The 13,842-nt window shown below is 47.1% G+C and overlaps 1 protein-coding gene across 2 annotated transcripts in view; it reads left to right on the top strand.

The window, feature by feature from the left end:
- The window catches only part of sptlc3 (serine palmitoyltransferase, long chain base subunit 3), a 113,999-nt gene that overhangs the window by 19,830 nt on the left and 80,327 nt on the right, over positions 1-13,842 (top strand). The window lies entirely within an intron of this gene.

The following is a 13,842-nucleotide window of genomic DNA, read 5'->3' as shown; positions in this document are numbered from 1 at the left end:
AGTCAATGTGGAGGCTATATACAGGGTGTTACGGTACAGAGTCCATGTGGAGGCTACATACAGGGTGTTACGGTAATTAAGTCCATGTGGGAGGCTATATGCAGGGTGTTACGGTACAGAGTCCATGGAGGCTATGTACAGGGGGTACCGGCACAGAGTCCATGTGGCAGGCTAATCTACAGGGTGTTGGTACAGAAGTCCATATGGAGGCTATGTACAGGGGGTACCGGTACAGAGTCAATGTGGAGGCTATATACAGGGTGTTACGGTACAGAGTCAATGTGGAGGATATATACAGGGTAATATGGCACAGAGTCAATATGGAGGCTATATACAGGGTGTTACAGTGCACAGAGTCAATGTGGAGGCTATATACGGGGTATTCTGAACAGAGTCAATGTGGAGGCTATATGCAGGTATTACGGTACAGAGTCAATGTGGAGCCTATATACAGGGGTATTACGGTACAGAGTCAATGTGGAGGCTATATGCAGGGTGTACCGGTTCAGAGTGAATGTGCAGAGGCTATATACAGGGTGTTGCGGTACAGAGTCAATGTGGAGGCTATATACAGGGTGTTACGGTACAGAGTCAATGTGGAGGCTATATACAGGGTGTTACATTTCCAGAGTCAATGTGGAGGCTATATACAGGGGTGTTACGGTACAGAGTCAATGTGGAGGCTATATACAGGGTATTGCTTGAACAGAGTCAATGTGGAGGCTACATACAGGGTGTACCGGTTCAGAGGAATGGAGAGGCTATATACAGGGTGTACCGGTTCCAGAGTCAATGTGGAGGCTATATACAGGGTGTGCGGTTCAGAGTGAATGGAGGCTATATACAGGGTGTTACGGTACAGAGTCAATGTGGAGGCTATATTATGGTATTACGGCACAGAGTCAATGTGGAGGCTATATACAGGGTGTACCGGTTCAGAGTGAATGTGGAGGCTATATACAGGGTGTACGGTACAGAGTCAATGTGGAGGCTATATACAGGGTGTTACGGTACAGAGTCAATGTGGAGGCTATATACAGGGTGTTACAGTACAGAGTCAATGTGGAGGCTATATACAGGGTATTACGGTACAGAGTCAATGAGGCTATATACAGGGTGTACCGGTTCAGAGTGAATGTGGAGGCTATATACAGGGTGTTACGGTACAGAGTCAATGTGGAGGCTATATACAGGGGGGAACGGTACAGAGTCAATGTGGAGGCTGTATACAGGGGTTACTGGTACAGAGTCCATGTGGAGGCTATACCAGGGGTACTGGTACAGAGTCAATGTGGAGGCTATGTACAGGGTGTTACGGTACAGAGTCACTGTGGAGGCTATTTTCAGGGTGTTACGGTACAGAGTAAATGTGGAGGCTATATATGGGGTGTTACGGTACAGAGTCATGTGGAGGATATATACAGGGTAATATGGTACAGAGTCAATATGGAGGCTATATACAGGGTGTTCTACGGTACAGAGTCAATGTGGAGGCTATATACAGGTGTATTACGGAACAGAGTCAATGTGGAGGCTACATACAGGGTGTTACGGCACAGAGTAAATGTGGATAGGCTATATACAGGGTGTTACGGTACAGAGTCAATGTGGAGGATATATACAGGGTAATATGGCACAGAGTCAATATGGAGGCTATATACAGGAGTGTTGGTGCATGAGTCAATGTGGAGGCTATATATACAGGGTATTACGGAACAGAGTCAATGTGGAGGCTATATATACAGAGTCGTGGGCATTACTACAGAGGCAGCAGAGGGTGTGCCGGTTCAATGTGGAGGCTATATACAGGGGTATTACGGTACAGAAGTCAATGTGGAGAGCTATATACAGGGGTATTACGGTACAGAGTCAATGTGGAGAGCTATATAGGCAGAGTTACCGGTACAGAGTCCATGTGGAGGCTATATACAGGGGGTACTGGTACAGAGTCAATGTGACTATATACAGGTGTTACGGTACAGAGTCAATGTGGAGACTATATCAGGTGTGTTACGGTACGAAAAATGTGGAGGCTATATACAGGGTAATACGGTACAGAGTCAATGTGGAGGATATTTACAAAGTCAACAGGCAATATGGTACAGAGCTCAATATGGAGGCTATACAGGTGTTACTGCACAGAGTCACTGGAGGCTATATACAGGTGTTACGGCACAGAGTCAATGTGATATTATGCCACAGGTGTCACAGCACAGAGTCAATGTGGGAGCTATATACAGGGCATTACGGCACAGAGTCAATGTGGAGGCTATATACAGGTGTACCGGTTCAGAGGAATGTGGAGGCTATATACAGGTGTTACGGCACAGAGTCAATGTGGAGGCTATATACAGGGGGAACCGGCAGAGTCAATGTGGAGGCTGTATACAGGGTGTTACCGGTACAGAGTCAATGTGGAGGCTATATACAGGGGGTACCGGTACAGAGTCAATGTGGAGGCTATATACAGGGTGTTACGGTACAGAGTCAATGTGGAGGCTATATACAGGGTGTTACGGTACAGAGTCAATGTGGAGGCTATATACAGGGTGTTACGGTACAGAGTCAATGTGGAGGCTATATACAGGGTATTACGGTACAGAGTCAATGTGGAGGCTATATACAGGGTGTTACGGTACAGAGTCAATGTGGAGGCTATATACAGGGGTATTACGGTACAGAGTCAATGTGGAGGCTATATACAGGGGTATTACGGTACAGAGTCAATGTGGAGGCTATATACAGGGTGTTACGGTACAGAGTCAATGTGGAGGCTATATACAGGGGTGTACCGGTACAGAGTCAATGTGGAGGCTATATACAGGGTGTTACGGTACAGAGTCAATGTGGAGGCTATATACAGGGTGTTACGGTACAGAGTCAATGTGGAGGCTATATACAGGGTGTTACGGTACAGAGTCAATGTGGAGGCTATATACAGGGTGTTACCGGTACAGAGTCAATGTGGAGGCTATATACAGGGGTACCGGTACAGAGTCAATGTGGAGGCTATATACAGGGTGTTACGGTACAGAGTCAATGTGGAGGCTATATACAGGGTGTTACGGTACAGAGTCAATGTGGAGGCTATATACAGGGGGTACCGGTACAGAGTCAATGTGGAGGCTATATACGGGGTGTACTGATACAGAGTCAATGTGGAGGCTATATACAGGGTGTTACGGTACAGAGTCAATGTGGAGGCTATATACAGGGTGTTACGGTACAGAGTCAATGTGGAGGCTATATACAGGGTGTTACGGTACAGAGTCAATGTGGAGGCTATATACAGGGTGTTACGGTACAGAGTCAATGTGGAGGCTATATGCAGGGTGTTACGGTACAGAGTCAATGTGGAGGCTATATACAGGGGGGTACCGGTACAGAGTCAATGTGGAGGCTATATACAGGGTGTTACGGTACAGAGTCAATGTGGAGGCTATATACAGGGGTGTACCGGTACAGAGTCAATGTGGAGGCTATATACAGGGTGTTACGGTACAGAGTCAATGTGGAGGCTATATACAGGGTAGTACGGTACAGAGTCAATGTGGAGGCTATATACAGGGTGTTACCGGTACAGAGTCAATGTGGAGGCTATATACAGGGTATTACGGTACAGAGTCAATGTGGAGGCTATATACAGGGGTATTACGGTACAGAGTCAATGTGGAGGCTATATACAGGGTATTACGGTACAGAGTCAATGTGGAGGCTATATACAGGGTGTACCGGTACAGAGTCAATGTGGAGGCTATATACAGGGTGTTACGGTACAGAGTCAATGTGGAGGCTATATACAGGGTGTTACGGTACAGAGTCAATGTGGAGGCTATATACAGGGTGTTACGGTACAGAGTCAATGTGGAGGCTATATACAGGGTGTTACGGTACAGAGTCAATGTGGAGGCTATATACAGGGGTATTACGGTACAGAGTCAATGTGGAGGCTATATACAGGGTGTACCGGTACAGAGTCAATGTGGAGGCTATATACAGGGTGTACCGGTACAGAGTCAATGTGGAGGCTATATACAGGGGTGTACCGGTACAGAGTCAATGTGGAGGCTATATACAGGGTGTTACGGTACAGAGTCAATGTGGAGGCTATATACAGGGTATTACGGTACAGAGTCAATGTGGAGGCTATATACAGGGGTGTACCGGTACAGAGTCAATGTGGAGGCTATATACAGGGTGTTACGGTACAGAGTCAATGTGGAGGCTATATACAGGGTGTTACGGTACAGAGTCAATGTGGAGGCTATATACAGGGTGTTACGGTACAGAGTCAATGTGGAGGCTATATACAGGGTATTACGGTACAGAGTCAATGTGGAGGCTATATACAGGGGGTACCGGTACAGAGTCAATGTGGAGGCTATATACAGGGTGTTACGGTACAGAGTCAATGTGGAGGCTATATACAGGGTGTTACGGTACAGAGTCAATGTGGAGGCTATATACAGGGGGTTACGGTACAGAGTCAATGTGGAGGCTATATACAGGGTGTTACGGTACAGAGTCAATGTGGAGGCTATATACAGGGTGTTACGGTACAGAGTCAATGTGGAGGCTATATACAGGGTGTTACGGTACAGAGTCAATGTGGAGGCTATATACAGGGTGTTACGGTACAGAGTCAATGTGGAGGCTATATACAGGGTATTACGGTACAGAGTCAATGTGGAGGCTATATACAGGGTGTTACGGTACAGAGTCAATGTGGAGGCTATATACAGGGTGTTACGGTACAGAGTCAATGTGGAGGCTATATACAGGGTGTTACGGTACAGAGTCAATGTGGAGGCTATATACAGGGTGTTACGGTACAGAGTCAATGTGGAGGCTATATACAGGGTGTTACGGTACAGAGTCAATGTGGAGGCTATATACAGGGTGTTACGGTACAGAGTCAATGTGGAGGCTATATACAGGGGTATTACGGTACAGAGTCAATGTGGAGGCTATATACAGGGTGTTACGGTACAGAGTCAATGTGGAGGCTATATACAGGGTATTACGGTACAGAGTCAATGTGGAGGCTATATACAGGGTGTTACCGGTACAGAGTCAATGTGGAGGCTATATACAGGGGTATTACGGTACAGAGTCAATGTGGAGGCTATATACAGGGTATTACGGTACAGAGTCAATGTGGAGGCTATATACAGGGTATTACGGTACAGAGTCAATGTGGAGGCTATATACAGGGTGTTACGGTACAGAGTCAATGTGGAGGCTATATACAGGGTGTTACGGTACAGAGTCAATGTGGAGGCTATATACAGGGTGTTACGGTACAGAGTCAATGTGGAGGCTATATACAGGGTGTTACGGTACAGAGTCAATGTGGAGGCTATATACAGGGGTGTACCGGTACAGAGTCAATGTGGAGGCTATATACAGGGTGTTACGGTACAGAGTCAATGTGGAGGCTATATACAGGGGGTACTGGTACAGAGTCAATGTGGAGGCTATATACAGGGTGTTACGGTACAGAGTCAATGTGGAGGCTATATACAGGGTGTTACGGTACAGAGTCAATGTGGAGGCTATATACAGGGTGTACTGGTACAGAGTCAATGTGGAGGCTATATACAGGGTGTTACGGTACAGAGTCAATGTGGAGGCTATATACAGGGTGTTACGGTACAGAGTCAATGTGGAGGCTATATACAGGGTGTTACGGTACAGAGTCAATGTGGAGGCTATATACAGGGTGTTACGGTACAGAGTCAATGTGGAGGCTATATACAGGGTGTTACGGTACAGAGTCAATGTGGAGGCTATATACAGGGTGTTACGGTACAGAGTCAATGTGGAGGCTATATACAGGGTGTTACGGTACAGAGTCAATGTGGAGGCTATATACAGGGTGTTACGGTACAGAGTCAATGTGGAGGCTATATACAGGGTGTTACGGTACAGAGTCAATGTGGAGGCTATATACAGGGTGTTACGGTACAGAGTCAATGTGGAGGCTATATACAGGGTGTTACGGTACAGAGTCAATGTGGAGGCTATATACAGGGTGTTACGGTACAGAGTCAATGTGGAGGCTATATACAGGGTGTTACGGTACAGAGTCAATGTGGAGGCTATATACAGGGTGTTACGGTACAGAGTCAATGTGGAGGCTATATACAGGGTGTTACGGTACAGAGTCAATGTGGAGGCTATATACAGGGTGTTACGGTACAGAGTCAATGTGGAGGCTATATACAGGGTGTTACGGTACAGAGTCAATGTGGAGGCTATATACAGGGTGTTACGGTACAGAGTCAATGTGGAGGCTATATACAGGGTGTTACGGTACAGAGTCAATGTGGAGGCTATATACAGGGTGTTACGGTACAGAGTCAATGTGGAGGCTATATACAGGGTATTACGGTACAGAGTCAATGTGGAGGCTATATACAGGGTGTTACGGTACAGAGTCAATGTGGAGGCTATATACAGGGTGTTACGGTACAGAGTCAATGTGGAGGCTATATACAGGGTGTTACGGTACAGAGTCAATGTGGAGGCTATATACAGGGTGTTACGGTACAGAGTCAATGTGGAGGCTATATACAGGGTGTTACGGTACAGAGTCAATGTGGAGGCTATATACAGGGTGTTACGGTACAGAGTCAATGTGGAGGCTATATACAGGGTGTTACGGTACAGAGTCAATGTGGAGGCTATATACAGGGTGTTACGGTACAGAGTCAATGTGGAGGCTATATACAGGGTGTACCGGTACAGAGTCAATGTGGAGGCTATATACAGGGTGTTACGGTACAGAGTCAATGTGGAGGCTATATACAGGGTGTTACGGTACAGAGTCAATGTGGAGGCTATATACAGGGTGTTACGGTACAGAGTCAATGTGGAGGCTATATACAGGGTGTTACGGTACAGAGTCAATGTGGAGGCTATATACAGGGTGTTACGGTACAGAGTCAATGTGGAGGCTATATACAGGGTGTTACCGGTACAGAGTCAATGTGGAGGCTATATACAGGGTGTTACGGTACAGAGTCAATGTGGAGGCTATATACAGGGTGTTACGGTACAGAGTCAATGTGGAGGCTATATACAGGGTGTTACGGTACAGAGTCAATGTGGAGGCTATATACAGGGTGTTACGGTACAGAGTCAATGTGGAGGCTATATACAGGGTGTTACGGTACAGAGTCAATGTGGAGGCTATATACAGGGTGTTACGGTACAGAGTCAATGTGGAGGCTATATACAGGGTGTTACGGTACAGAGTCAATGTGGAGGCTATATACAGGGTGTTACGGTACAGAGTCAATGTGGAGGCTATATACAGGGTGTACGGTACAGAGTCAATGTGGAGGCTATATACAGGGTGTTACGGTACAGAGTCAATGTGGAGGCTATATACAGGGTGTTACGGTACAGAGTCAATGTGGAGGCTATATACAGGGTGTTACCGGTACAGAGTCAATGTGGAGGCTATATACAGGGTGTTACTGGTACAGAGTCAATGTGGAGGCTATATACAGGGTGTTACGGTACAGAGTCAATGTGGAGGCTATATACAGGGGTGTACCGGTACAGAGTCAATGTGGAGGCTATATACAGGGTGTTACGGTACAGAGTCAATGTGGAGGCTATATACAGGGTGTTACGGTACAGAGTCAATGTGGAGGCTATATACAGGGTGTTACGGTACAGAGTCAATGTGGAGGCTATATACAGGGGTACCGGTACAGAGTCAATGTGGAGGCTATATACAGGGTGTTACGGTACAGAGTCAATGTGGAGGCTATATACAGGGGGGTACCGGTACAGAGTCAATGTGGAGGCTATATACAGGGGGTACCGGTACAGAGTCAATGTGGAGGCTATATACAGGGGGTTACCGGTACAGAGTCAATGTGGAGGCTATATACAGGGGAACCTGGCACAGAGTCAATGTGGAGGCTGTATACAGGGTTACCGGCACAGAGTCCATGTGGAGGCTATATACAGGGGGCAACTGGTACAGATCAACGTGGAGGCTTTATGTACTAGGTGTCACGGCACAGATCAACGTGGAGGCCATCAGGCGCTTCACGGCACAGAGCAAATGTGGATATTACATAATAGGCGTCACGCACAGATCAATCGATGGATATACACAGGTAATATGGTAACAGAGTCAACATGGAGGCTTACATAACAGGGTGCAATATCGGCACAGATCAATCGTGATATTACATAATATGGGTGTCACGGCACAGATCAACGTGGAGGCTTACATTACCAGGCGTCACAGCACAGATCAACGTGGTTACATACGGTACGCAGAGTCAATGTGGAGCTATATACAGGGTGTTACAGTACAGAGTCAATGTGGAGGGCTATATACAGGGTGTTACGGTACAGAGTCAATGTGGAGGATTATACAGGGTGTTACTGGCACAGAGTCAATGTGGAGCTATATACAGAGGTGGGTGGGGTAATGTGGACGGCTATACAGGGTGACGGTACAGAGTGTGGACTATATACAGGGTGTTACGGGTACAGAGTCAATGTGGAGGCTATATACAGGGTGTTACGGTACAGAGTAAATGTGGAGGCTATATATACAGGGGTATTACGGTACAGAGTAAATGTGGGAGGCTATATACAGGGTGTTACGGCACAGAGTAAATGTGGAGGCTATATACAGGGGAAAACCGGTACAGAGTCAATGTGGAGGCTATATACAGGGGGAACCGGTACAGAGTCAATGTGGAGGCTGTATACAGGGGTTACGGTACAGAGTCAATGTGGAGGCCACATACAGGGTTACCGGTACAGAGTCCATGATAGCTATATTGAGTACAGAGTCAATGTGACTATGTACAGGGTACGGTACAGAGTCAATGTGGAGGCTATTTTCAGGGTGTTACGGTACAGAGTAAATGTGGAGGCTATATACAGGGTGTTACGGTACAGAGTCAATATGGAGGATATATACAGGGTACATGGTACAGAATCAATGTGGAGGCTATGTAGGTGTTACGGTACAGAGTCAATTATGAAGTGTTACGGTACAGAGTCAATGTGGAGGCTATATACAGGGTGTTACGGTACAGAGGTCAATGTGGAGGCTATATACAGGGTGTTACGGTACAGAGTCAATGTGGAGGCTATATATACGTGGTGTTACGGTACAGAGTCAATGTGGAGGATATATACAGGGTGTTACAGTACAGAGTCAATGTGGAGGCTATATACAGGGTGTTACGGTACAGAATCAATGTGGAGTCAATGTGGTACAGAGTCAATGTGGATATACAGGGTGTTACGGGACAGAGTCAATGTGGAGGCTATATACAGGGTGTTACGGTACAGAGTAAATGTGGATAGCTATATACAGGTGTTACGGTACAGAGTCAATGTGGAGGCTATATACAGGGTGTTACCGGTACAGAGTAGGCTAATGTACCGGTACAGAGCTATAGGCTACAGGGTGTCACGGTACAGAGTCAATGTGGAGGCTATATACAGGGTGCCACGGTACAGAGTCAATGTGGAGGCTATATACAGGGTGTTACGGTACAGAGTAAATGTGGAGGCTATATACAGGGTGTTACGGTACAGAGTAAATGTGGAGGCTATATACAGGGTGTTACGGTACAGAGTAAATGTGGAGACTATATACAGGTGTTACGGTACAGAGTCAATGTGGAGGCTATATACAGGGTGTTGCGGTACAGAGTAAATGTGGAGGCTATATACAGGGTGTTAAGATACAGAGTCAATGTGGAGGCTATATACAGGGTGTTACGGTACAGAGTAAATGTGGAGGCTATATACAGAGGTGTTCACAGGTTCAGAGTCAATGTGGAGACTATATACAGGGTGTTACGGTACAGAGTCAATGTGGAGGCTATGTACAGGTGTTACGGTACAGAGTCAATGTGGAGGCTATATACAGGAATTGTACGGTACAGAGTCAATGTGGAGGCTATATACAGGGTGTTACGGTACAGAGTCAATGTGGAGGCTATATACAGGTATTGTACATTACAGAGTCAATGTGGAGGCTATATACAGGGTACGGTACAGAGTCCATGTGGAGGCTATATACAGGGTGTTACGGTACAGAGTCCATGTGGAGGCTATATACAGGGGGTACCGGCACAGAGTCAATGTGGAGGCTATGTACAGGGGTACGGTACAGAGTCAATGTGGAGGCTATATACAGGGTGTTACGGTACAGAGTCCATGTGGAGGCTATATACAGGGTGTTACGGTACAGAGTCCATGTGAGCTATGTACAGGGGAAACCGGTACAGAGTCAATGTGGAGGCTATATACAGGGGTACTGGTACAGAGTCAATGTGGAGGCTATATACAGGGTGTTATGGTACAGAGTCAATGTGGAGGCTATATACAGGGTACCGGTACAGAGTCAATGTGGAGGCTATATACAGGGGTGTTACCGGTACAGAGTCAATGTGGAGGCTATATACAGGGGGAACCGGTACAGAGTAAATGTGGAGGCTATATACAGGGTGTTACGGTACAGAGTCCATGTGGAGGCTATATACAGGGTGTTACGGTACAGAGTCCCATGGAGGCTATATGCAGGGGGTGTTATGGTACAGAGTCCATGTGGAGGCTATATACAGGGGTACCGGTACAGAGTCAATGTGGAGGCTATGTACAGGGGTACCTGTACAGAGTCAATGTGGAGGCTATATACAGGGTGTTACGGTACAGAGTCCATGTGGAGGCTATATACAGGGTGTTACGGTACAGAGTCCATGTGGAGGCTATGTACAGGGGTACCGGTACAGAGTCAATGTGGAGGCTATATACAGGGGTACTGGTACAGAGTCAATGTGGAGGCTATATACAGGGTGTTATGGTACAGAGTCAATGTGGAGGCTATATACAGGAAAAACGGTACAGAGTCAATGTGGAGGATATACAGGGTGTTACGGTACAGAGTCCATGTGGAGGCTATATACAGGGGTACCGGTACAGAGTCAATGTGGAGGCTATATAGAGGTGTTACGGTACAGAGTCCATGTAGAGCTATATACAGGGTGTTACGGTACAGAGTCCATGTGGAGGCTATGTACAGGGGGTACCGGTACAGAGTCAATGTGGAGAGCTATATACAGGGGTACTGGTACAGAGTCAATGTGGAGGCTATATACAGGGGTACCGGTACAGAGTCAATGTGGAGGCTATATACAGGGTGTTACGGTACAGAGTCCATGTGGAGAGCTATATACAGGGGTACCGGTACAGAGTCAATGTGGAGGCTATATACAGGGGGTACCGGTACAGAGTGAATGTGGAGGCTATATACAGGTGTACAGGTACAGAGTCAATGTGGAGGCTATATACAGGGTGTTACGGGTACAGAGTCCATGTGGAGGCTATATACAGGGTGTTGGGGTACAGAGTCCATGTGGAGGCTATGTACAGGGGTACCGGTACAGAGTCAATGTGAGCTATATACAGGGGTACTGGTACAGAGTCAATGTGGAGGCTATATACAGGGTGTTATGGTACAGAGTCAACAGAGTCCATGTGGAGGCTATATACAGGGGGTACCGGTACAGAGTGAATGTGGAGGCTATATACAGGGGTACCGGTACAGAGTCAATGTGGAGGCTATATACAGGGGGTACTGGTACAGAGTCAATGTGGAGGCTATATACAGGGGTACTGGTACAGAGTCAATGTGGAGGCTATATACAGTGTGTTATGGTACAGAGTCCATGTGGAGGCTATATACAGGGGTACCGGTACAGAGTCAATGTGGAGGCTATATACAGGGTGTTACGGTACAGAGTCAAATGTGGAGGCTGTATACAGGGGTTACGGTACAGAGTCCATGTGGAGGCTATATACAGGGTGTTACGGTACAGAGTCCATGTGGAGGCTATATACAGGGGTACGGTACAGAGTCAATGTGGAGGCTATATACAGGGGTACTGGTACAGAGTCAATGTGGAGGCTATATACAGGGGTACCGGTACAGAGTCAATGTGGAGGCTATATACAGGGTGTTACGGTACAGAGTCAATGTGGAGGCTATATACAGGGGGTACCGGTACAGAGTCAATGTGGAGGCTATATACAGGGGGTACCGGTACAGAGTGAATGTGGAGGCTATATACAGGGGTACCGGTACAGAGTCAATGTGGAGGCTATATACAGGGTGTTACGGTACAGAGTCCATGTGGAGGCTATATACAGGGTGTTACGGTACAGAGTCCATGTGGAGGCTATATACAGGGGTACCGGTACAGAGTCAATGTGGAGGCTATATACAGGGGTACTGGTACAGAGTCAATGTGGAGGCTATATACAGGGTGTTATGGTACAGAGTCAATGTGGAGGCTATATACAGGGGAACCGGTACAGAGTCAATGTGGAGGCTATATACAGGGGGTACCGGTACAGAGTCAATGTGGAGGCTGTATACAGGGTTACCGGTACAGAGTCAATGTGGAGGCAATATACAGGGGTACCGGTACAGAGTGAATGTGGAGGCTATATACAGGGGTACCGGTACAGAGTCAATGTGGAGGCTATATACACGGGGTATTGGTACAGAGTCAATGTGGAGGCTATATACAGGGGTACTGGTACAGAGTCAATGTGGAGGCTATATACAGGGGGTACCGGTACAGAGTCAATGTGGAGGCTATATACAGGGGGTACCGGTACAGAGTCAATGTGGAGGCTATATACAGGGGGTACCGGTACAGAGTCAATGTGGAGACTATATACAGGGTGTTACGGTACAGAGTCAATGTGGAGGCTATATACAGGGTGTTACGGTACAGAGTCAATGTGGAGGCTATATACAGGGTATTACGGTACAGAGTCAATGTGGAGGCTATATACAGGGTGTTACGGTACAGAGTCCATGTGGAGGCTATATACAGGGGGTACCGGTACAGAGTCAATGTGGAGGCTATATACAGGGGGTACCGGTACAGAGTCAATGTGGAGGCTATATACAGGGTGTTACGGTACAGAGTCCATGTGGAGGCTATATACAGGGTGTTACGGTACAGAGTCCATGTGGAGGCTATATACAGGGGGTACCGGTACAGAGTCAATGTGGAGGCTATATACAGGGGGTACTGGTACAGAGTCAATGTGGAGGCTATATACAGGGTGTTATGGTACAGAGTCAATGTGGAGGCTATATACAGAGGGTACCGGTACAGAGTCAATGTGGAGGCTATATACAGGGGGTACCGGTACAGAGTCAATGTGGAGGCTATATACAGGGGGAACCGGTACAGAGTCAATGTGGAGGCTATATACAGGGTGTTACGGTACAGAGTCCATGTGGAGGCTATATACAGGGTGTTACGGTACAGAGTCCATGTGGAGGCTATATGCAGGGTGTTATGGTACAGAGTCCATGTGGAGGCTATATACAGGGGGTACCGGTACAGAGTCAATGTGGAGGCTATGTACAGGGGGTACCGGTACAGAGTCAATGTGGAGGCTATATACAGGGTGTTACGGTACAGAGTCCATGTGGAGGCTATATACAGGGTGTTACGGTACAGAGTCCATGTGGAGGCTATGTACAGGGGGTACCGGTACAGAGTCAATGTGGAGGCTATATACAGGGGGTACTGGTACAGAGTCAATGTGGAGGCTATATACAGGGTGTTATGGTACAGAGTCAATGTGGAGGCTATATACAGGGGGAACCGGTACAGAGTCAATGTGGAGGCTATATACAGGGTGTTACGGTACAGAGTCCATGTGGAGGCTATATACAGGGTGTTACGGTACAGAGTCCATGTGGAGGCTATATGCAGGGTGTTACGGTACAGAGTCCATGTGGAGGCTATGTACAGGGGGTAC

Source organism: Oncorhynchus tshawytscha, linkage group LG24, assembly GCF_018296145.1.
Source record: "Oncorhynchus tshawytscha isolate Ot180627B linkage group LG24, Otsh_v2.0, whole genome shotgun sequence".
Taxonomy (NCBI): Eukaryota; Metazoa; Chordata; class Actinopteri; order Salmoniformes; family Salmonidae; genus Oncorhynchus; species Oncorhynchus tshawytscha.
Note: the sequence above shows the minus strand (reverse complement) of the source record. Positions and strands in the feature narration are given on the sequence as shown.